At 36.8% G+C, this 9,093-nt stretch overlaps 1 long non-coding RNA gene across 1 annotated transcript; it reads left to right on the forward strand.

Moving 5' to 3' along the window:
- The first annotated feature begins 3,611 nt into the window (after window positions 1-3,611).
- On the forward strand, window positions 3,612-8,540 carry LOC112790529 (uncharacterized). Its single transcript, XR_003196662.3, has 3 exons — window positions 3,612-4,489; window positions 4,570-4,710; window positions 8,266-8,540. It is a non-coding gene; the product is annotated as an uncharacterized lncRNA (long non-coding RNA).
- Window positions 8,541-9,093: the final 553 nt, after the last annotated feature.

The following is a 9,093-nucleotide window of genomic DNA, read 5'->3' on the forward strand; positions in this document are numbered from 1 at the left end:
GAACGATTTTGCGGTAAAAAGTTTTAAATAGGCTCATATTTTAGTATTAAATAGTATAAGTGTCGTCGTAATGTCCGAGCTATCAGAGTCACGCAGCGGGAAGCGTGAGCTTTGGTAGTTAGGGTGTTACATTATGGTATCAAAGCGGTCTTTCCTGTAGAGCCTAAGGAATGGACTGACTATGCTTCAATTGCATACTCTGAGCATTTGTCATGTATTAGGACTTGTCTAATGACGAGAATTAGAGCTTTATGCACATGGCGATCTATTGATTAACGCTGTAAGTCTGCCATTGCATAATTCCTAATATTAAGTTTGGCTGGCTTAATACTAGTAAATTATGTATATGAAAGTACTGATGGGTTATCATAGATGTTATAGAGTTTTGAGTAAAGCGAATCGCGGGTTTTGGGAACATTAGAAACTATTTCTCGAGGCTATTCAGTTGTGTGTCTTGAATTTTGTTCGAGTCGACCTGTTCTTTCATAGCCTAACTTGAGGTTCTTGTTTGCTAATCCTTTAGAAAGGTGGTTTGATTTTCCAACTCTATTCCTCTATTCATATGCATTCTTGTTTGATCTTAAAGTGCATATGCTTGTTTGAAACCCTTATTGCATCTATCTTTCTCTGTTTGAGTCCTTCTTGATTCATGTATTCCTTGCTATAGCTTTGAACTTGTCCTATTGCGTTGTGCGTTTGAACTCCATATTCCGAGTCCATTCTTAGAGAACTTGTTTATTCAGTTTTTCTCTTATTTGACAGTGATCACAGCCAATTTTGAGATTTTTATAAAAATTGCTGTTGACTAGATATACACTTATCTATATGTGAAACTTTGAAGATTTCTTATACAGTTTAACAACTATTTATTTCTAATACATTGCCTGTACTTTTACTGGTTTGTGGAACTGCATTTACTTTAAATACAATTTGACTTTCTAGTAATTTACTATAGTTCCAATGCACATCTTCATTGGATTATGAATTTGGGTATTTTTCAAAATTTTGAAAGGAAAGGATTTTCCACTTTTATCCCGGTTGAGTTCGTTTGATAAACTTCACTTAATTTATCTTGATTTGAGTTTGATTTAGCATACCACATTGTTTATGCCATTGTTATTCTTTTGAAAATGTTGGACTCATAGCTTTCTTCTTATGAACGGACTGGATTCTCTCTTAAGTCTTCCATCTCTACAAATGTCATACATGACTTGTTTTTAACTAATCTTTTACATCTTCTGAACATTACCATTGATCTTGGTTTTCCCTTCTGTTGTGAATCTCGTCCTTATATGAGTCAGCTTGATTTGTTTCAATTTTATGCATCGTGTATTCCCTCATTGTCTCTACCTGAATTTTTAGTTGAAGATTTATCCTTTAGAAATTTCTAATGATTGAGTTGTCTTTCCTATAACTTTGTATTCTTTTGGATCAATTGAAAGCTTGTTTGATGTCGCATGCCTAGTGGATATTGTTTTAGCTATATTGATTTATGATTCTTTCTTGTTTGGCTTGACTCCTTTTCAAGTACATCCTAATCTTCTTGAATATTGTTGTGAGATGGTGATTTCCAGTATACTTTTGGTGTCTTGTTTTGAATTTTATAAAGCAGATTGAATTCTCTTTGAAGAAGTTCCAACTCGAACTTATTTTTTTGTTGCTTGGTTATAATTGAAACCATTGTTCAATTTTTTGACAAAATTGTTTTAAAGTTAACATGCGCTATTTTAAATGAGGTTTTGAAAAGTTTCCTTGTTTAATGGAAACGTGTTCGTTTGTAACGCACCACTTGTTTCCTTACTAGATTGTAAGCAAATTTTTACCTCGGAATTCCTTTTCTAAAAAGAGTTTAACTTCCTCTTTCGTCCTTGCTATAAATGTTATACACGCTTATTTGAATATGGGCTTTGAGAATTTTTGAACAAGCATTTGATTTTTCTTCCGAGTTTCGTGAATAACTTTTGGTTAAGTTGTGCACCTAACTATCTTTCTAAAATATTTGAGGAAATATTTTAGCTCTTAGCCAAGCCGGTGTGTGTCTTGTTTCTAAAACTCTACATGATCTACGTCAACATGAAATTGAATTAGAGCAAAGCCACGTTTATGCTTTCGTTACTCTCTTGAAGGATGTTTGTTGTTTAACTTATCTTTTAGATTGCGAAATGATTTTTTCGCAAGTTTTCGATTCTTTTAAGAATAATGTATTCGGAAGTATTTATAATCATGCTCTTAAGTTCTGTGAGCTTTGCCTTGGGTTTGAGATATTCTTTTCTGTAAACCTCATACTTCTTCGACTCAACTTGAATTTGTTCAAACTAATGCGCTGATTTTCTCTTTGATGATCCTATTGAATTTCCTTGATCCAAGGGTTATTTTTGAAGTTTTCAATAGAATGGCTTCTAGAAAACTTCATTGCTTGATCATCCTTGTTTGTTTGGAAATGGATACATTCACTCAAATCTATGAGTACTATCCTTGACATTTGACTCTCCTTTCTAAATCTTGTATCCTTCTGAGTAGACTCAAGAATTGTTTTGATATCACGTGTGACTTGTAGGTGTAGTAACGCGATGCATTAGTTCTTTAAGACGTGATATGTGGATGCAGAAGTTGAAGCGATAGGTGTGCAACGTTATGAGTTATGGGTGTTTTGTTCCTTGCAAACGAGTTTGCAGTTGTTAGGCTTATGATTGGCTATGAGGTTGTAAAATAATTGGTGGAGTTGGGAAATCGAAATTCTGAAGTGGGAACGAGATTTGTCAGTGAACGTTATGCCGCTGTTTAAATACCAACATGCTTTGCAGCCTTTTACCACACTAATTACCACTTTGCTTTGTGAACGCCTATCTTGATTTGCACCCTATTTTGGCACCTCAAATTTTTGTAAAGTCTTGAGATCATATGACCTTGTGCATTGAGCCTATCTTGTAACGTTTGCTTTGCAATCACACTCCTACCTTTGTATCTTTATGCATACGACCATCCAAGTATTTGAAAAACCGTATATATGTTTATATGTTGAGATATTTTTTATTCTTCCTTAAATGTGTTCAAGGGTGAACTGCTATGAGACTTCTTTCGTTTTATATCAATTTTTAAGGACGAAAATTTTTATAAAGTGGGTAGATTGTAAGACCCAAAACCTTTGAAAAGTCTTATTATGATCAAGTCTCAAATCATATAGTTATTTATAGCCTTAATTTTAAAAATTATTTTATTAAAGATAATTAAGACAAGTTTTGATTTATTGAATTTGAGATAAGTTATGATTATTATCCAATTTTATAATTATTGGATTATTTTCTATATTTAAATCACAAAGTTGGTGGTTGTAAAATAATAAGGATTTTTATATGATTTTGGACTAAATAATTAATATGTTAGAATATTGATACTACTGTTTTGAGAAAATAAAGGATTTAATTATATTATAACTAATTATTTGATTTGGACCTTTTATTGAAAATAATTTGTAAAATTTATGAGCAAATAGTATTTTTTACATACAATTAGTGTTGGATTTAATTTGAGTCTCAATTACTAAATTATCCCTACTCTTATTTGAAATTACCCATTACCCATAACCCTAATTTTCAAAAAGAGGAAACCCTAACCCAGTGACCCGTACCCGACCCGATTCCCTCCAACCACACTCAACAGCAGCAGCAGACCCTTACCCCCTTTCATCCTCTTCAACAAAAAATAGCAGCACCCCACGGTTTCCTTTCCTTTTTCCATGAAAGAAAAGAATCAGAAGCAGAAAGGGAGAGATGGAGCAGAGCAGCGATCATGGGGAAGGGATGGGCCGCGCTACTGTCGCCGGTCACCTCACCGCCGCGATGTCGTTGAACCATGGAAGGAGGGAAAGTGTCACGAGTCACTGTTCCTGAGCTGCAGCACCATGAAACCAGCCTCGTTGCACCGCTGTCAGCCTCGCAACTCCTGGTGCCGTCGGTGGAGCCGTGTCGGCTGGATCTGCTGCAAGAGATCGGGAAGAGAGGCGTTCTTCAGATGGCAAACAGAGCTCAGCAAGGGTTATAGCGTCGTCACTGAACTCACGCGCCGAGGGAGATGACACACGAGAGAGAGCCGTCGCGGGGTTGCCGGCGCCACCACATGGCTGAGCTCGCCGATTGTAGAGGTCGACGCTGTTAATAGGGTTTCGCTGGGATAGAGGGGACGGACGAGGAGGGAGCCAGAATTGCGGCCGGTCACTGACGGGGCTTCATCCGCCACAGCTGCTGGCCGTTTCGAGCGGCTCTGCCGCCTCTACTGCCGGAGAATGCAGCTCAGTCGCCAGAAAAACCACTGCCGATAAAGGTCCTTGCATTTGGTCTTCATTCCTTTATATTCCTGGGTTTTTATCATCATGACGTTGTTGTGCAGTCGCGGTTGTCGGGGTTATTCGTCGCTGCTACTGCCTGAGGTGGCTGCCGGGGCTACCGCCAGACCGGTTGAAAGGCAGTTGCTATTTCATTTTCATATTACAGTGAGTATTTTATGTTTCGAAAACCTCCGCGTTAATGTCTTGTTATGTATATTAAGGTCTTTACGGTACTAATGTGTTAGGAATTAGTAACCGAGCTTACACGTACCGAGTGAGGCTGTTTCTGCTATTTGGAAAGCAAGCGGAGGCTTCGGTTGTCGCAGATTTTGCGCTGAGCAAAAAGAGTTCAGTTGACACGCTTGGGTTATGGTTTGCGTTTTGAGGTAGGGGCGCTTTCCAAAAACTATATTTTTTATATTGGAATTATTACATATGGATACTATTGTGAGACAATTTTGTATTTGGTGATTGTATCCGCCTTATGTATTATTTGATGGTCTCGAATGATTATGAATGTTTGTTTGGCTGAATTGTTGTGCGGCTTTGTGAAATGGAATGATTTGAAATTGATTCTTAAAGATTTGAAATTTGAGTTTAATCCGTTGGGAATTGATTTGAGTTGAGTTGACTCTCTTGATAATGTGAAAGATAGAATACTCTTTGAAATTTAGCCTGGTTTGCTTTAATTGATTTTGTTTTGATAAATGATCTGATGCTGAACCGATTCTTTAAAACTTTGAAAATGAGTTTAATTGTTGATAACAATTTGATTTTTTAAAGGTTCCTTGAGATATGAAAATAAGATGACTGTTGGATTTAGTTTGCTTTTGAACTGAATTTTGGATCTGGATTGTTGAAATGGGTTGTGGAACGGTTTAGTTGGGACCCGAACCAAGTGGCAAAGTCCAAGTTTTAGGAGAGATGCTGCCGAAATTTCTATAAAATCCGAGTCTTTATTGAAATGTTGTCTAGAAAAATGATGAGTTAAAGACTTCAACTATTTTATTGAATTATCAAGAAAAGGATGATTCATGCTTTGAAAATGAATTATTAAAGAGGAAATTGTGATTTAGTCTTACTTCTTAAGAAAGGCATTGTATCTCTTTCAGGAGAAAGTTATTTAGAATGAAACTTATGTTTTAAGGCTGTTTTAAATGTGACAAGGGCGATGCCTTTGAATTTGACTTGAGGGTTTCAATTAGAGAAGTTTCAATGACTTTGAAAGAACCTGAACGTCTATTGACAAGTTTCATTTTAAAATGTTTTGGGAATGGTTTTAAGTACTCTTTGAAATCCTGAATCCTTGCAAGACTAAAACAATTTTGAACCGTTGAAACGCTTTAGAATTTATCATGGGGGATTGAAGTTGGTTTTTTTGCCTAAGTAAAGAAAATGGCTTTGAAAGAAGTGAATGATTACGTGACTTGGTTTTGCTTAGATCCTATTTTATTACTCAAATCAGGAAGCCAAGGTTTCTAATGATTTTAAGTAAATTTGGCAAAATGAGTTATGTTATTCTCCCCTAAAGACTTGAGACTCTGCCGAGAAACTTTTGTTATAAAATCACATTGTTGGATGGATGATTTTGAATATTTCAAAATAAATCTTTAACTTGCCATGGCTATGGAAGTTTTGGAAAGAGGGTGCCGAGAGTGGCATTATTTTCAAAGAGGATTTTACCTTGAGTAAAAGTGGCTTATGAGCTTGAGATGATTTGAGAAATGAGATCTTTAAAGCTAAGGCTGAAAAGAGTTGAAACTTGATTTCAAAGTGAATGAATTGAGAAAAAGTGATTTATGGCTTAGATGCCGATTTATGAATTTGATTATGTTGAATGGTGGAAGTGCTATTTTGTTTTGGGCCGGAATGGCTGAGTATGATTATGAATATTGGCTGGTTTTAGATTGAACCGTGAGACGGATGGCTGAGATGGATGTTGATCCATGGCTGAGAATGAATGCATATATGCTGAGATATTGATAAATGTGAATGTTGCACTTTCACTATCAGAGATATGAGTTTTCCTGGGAGAAAGCAGTGGCTATCCACCACGTGCTCCAGGTGGAGACTCGAAACTCTGTTGACCCTATGTAAAATCCCCGGATGAGCTCACCCCCATAAATATTCACCAGTGAGGGTGATGGATATGGATCATGATTATGATCAAGTTTATATTGAGTATAAATCGAGTTGGGGAGACACGACAGAGGAACAGTCCAATGGTTAGCTACCAGGACTTGTCGGGTTGGCTCTATAACCGACAGATGATATCATCAGCCACTAGAACAGGCATGCATCATATGCATCTATGTGACATTGTTTGGGTGTGCATATTGTACTTGGTTTGCCTTTGTGACTATTTGAGATTAACTGCTACTTATTCTACTTGCTGTAACTGTTTGTTTGTGCTTGAACCTCCTCTCTGTGTTTGCAACTGGGACTCTGTTGGATTGTGGTGATTGGTTGTTAGATGGATTGTTTGGGCCTAGGGCCGTGGTTGAATTGAGATGGACCGATGGTTGGTTTCAGTTTTGTGTTTCTAGTTTGGAAAAGTATGAAGGGCTAAATTGGTTCAGCATAGATAAACCTTTTGAAAGGCTTTTGAATATTGTTTTAAATGAATAGTTTCTTCTTTCAGAAAAGGATTTCAGATTTTCTCTTTTACTGTAAACCGTTGTTTTTGAAAAGAGGCATAAGTCAGTTATTAATCACTGGTAGGTTTATCTTCACGTATCCTATTACACTAATTTCCAAAAACCCTCTACTGAGAACCCTTTCGAGGATGATGTTCTCCCCCTACATTTTTTTCCCTTTCAGGATATGGACGCTGAAGTCTCGAAGAGTTTATTTAATTGTTGTTGAGATGCTCTGTGTTGCTTTAGATTATTATTTATTGTACCTTCTCCGTTATCTTGATATATTCTGTAAGAGGGATTGGAATTATATTGATGAATGCTTGTAATATATATATATATATATATATATATATATATATATATATATATATATATATGGATGTACTCTTTATGAGTTTTTGTAAGTTGTATGGTATCTATGGATGTACATTATCGAATGAAGTATCTTGGGATCCGTTTTGCAGTAAAAAGTTTTAAACAGACTCATATTTTAGTATTAAATAGTATAAGTGTCGTCGTAATGTCCGAGCTATCAGAGTCGTGCAGCCAAAAGCATGAGCTTGGTAGTTAGGGTGTTACACCTGGCAGGGACGGTGGTTAATCCATCCTGTCGAGGTAGCGGTGGTGGCGTAAAGACGGTGGTTAATACTGCTTACGTTGAGATGTGAGGTCTGTGGCAAGAGTATCCCGCTCGCATCCCTTCGGATCAATAGAGTGTGCAGGCGCAAAATCCTAAATGGCGATCTGAGCACCATATCTCGGGGGGTTCCCAATGATGATTCCGAAGTGCGACATCTCCATGGAGGTGTGTCGGGTTGGCAGTTGAATCGACAATGTGATATCACAGCCAGTAGTGCAGGCATTCATCATGTGCATCTTCTACCTATTTGTGTACTTTGCGACTTGTAGTTGTATGCCTATTTGAATAACATGCCTAATTGTTTAATTGAATTACTTGCCTTATATGCTTCTACTTGTGTTTTACTTGCATTGAAATTAACTGTGCTTTCTACTGGGATTGAGAAAGTTCGGAAGGCGGTGGCGATGGGATCACACGGAGGATAGGTTGGTGAAGGTTGTGGGACAGCGGTGAATTATTAGAATAGAAAATCCCCTAAGATAGGTTACCCTTTAATATGTTATGGTTTATTGTTTTAGTATGCTTTAAGATAAATCTTGTGATGGATATGAAGTCTAGGATTGCCTTTGGCTTTCCGAGGTCTTATATCTTACATCACTGGGCACTATTACCATACTGAGAACCTCCAGTTCTCATACCATATTTCTGTTGTTGTTTTTCAGATGCAGGTTGCAACCCACCTCGGTGAGTTGCTTTGGATGGTGACAGAAGCGGAGGATCTTGAGATTTATTTTGTAAATATATATCTCACTTTTGTATTTTTTTTTTGCCTAGAGGCTTGTATTTGAGAGAGAAAAACTTGTATAAGCTGATTTTACTGTCTGGTTCTGTATGTCTGTATATAGCTAGTCGGCTTAAACTCCGCGAGCCATGGCTAGATTCTTATGATATTATACTATTATCTTTTGTTATATTATATCTGTTTCTTATGTTTTAAGTTAGAAGCTTCACGAGTACGTTTTGCGCTTTTTAAATCCTGGTTTTGGGCTATATCCTTCATCGGGCTTCTAGAATTATATTATTTCTTTCTATATATTATATGTATGAGCTTAGAATTGTGGTAACCTTTGATTAACCTTTGCTTTACGGTGCAAGGTAAAGCTTAGGCTAATTAGGGTGTTACAATGGCCACCCCAATTTCACTCCCTTATGTTGTCCACATGAAAACTTGGAGGCATGTGGATTGGAGAAACTTTGTTTATCGTTGCCGGCAATAAGAATGCCATTTGAATATAGAGGATGAAAATCCTCTTGAACATAAGCCGATCTTCATCAATGTCAACACCAATACCCATCATCTCATCCGTCAGATTCTTCAATATTTTTCCCTGGAACCTTCTATAAACTTCTTTGTCCTACTCAGATAACTCTTTAAAATTAACTTTTTCTGAAAATAGGCCCCCCTACAAAAGCAGCATAACAAGATTACTAATTACACTCCAATTCACTTAAAATACACTGAAATATCAGACATATACACCTCAATTTAT

Source organism: Arachis hypogaea, chromosome 3 (assembly GCF_003086295.3).
Source record: "Arachis hypogaea cultivar Tifrunner chromosome 3, arahy.Tifrunner.gnm2.J5K5, whole genome shotgun sequence".
Taxonomy (NCBI): domain Eukaryota; kingdom Viridiplantae; phylum Streptophyta; class Magnoliopsida; order Fabales; family Fabaceae; genus Arachis; species Arachis hypogaea.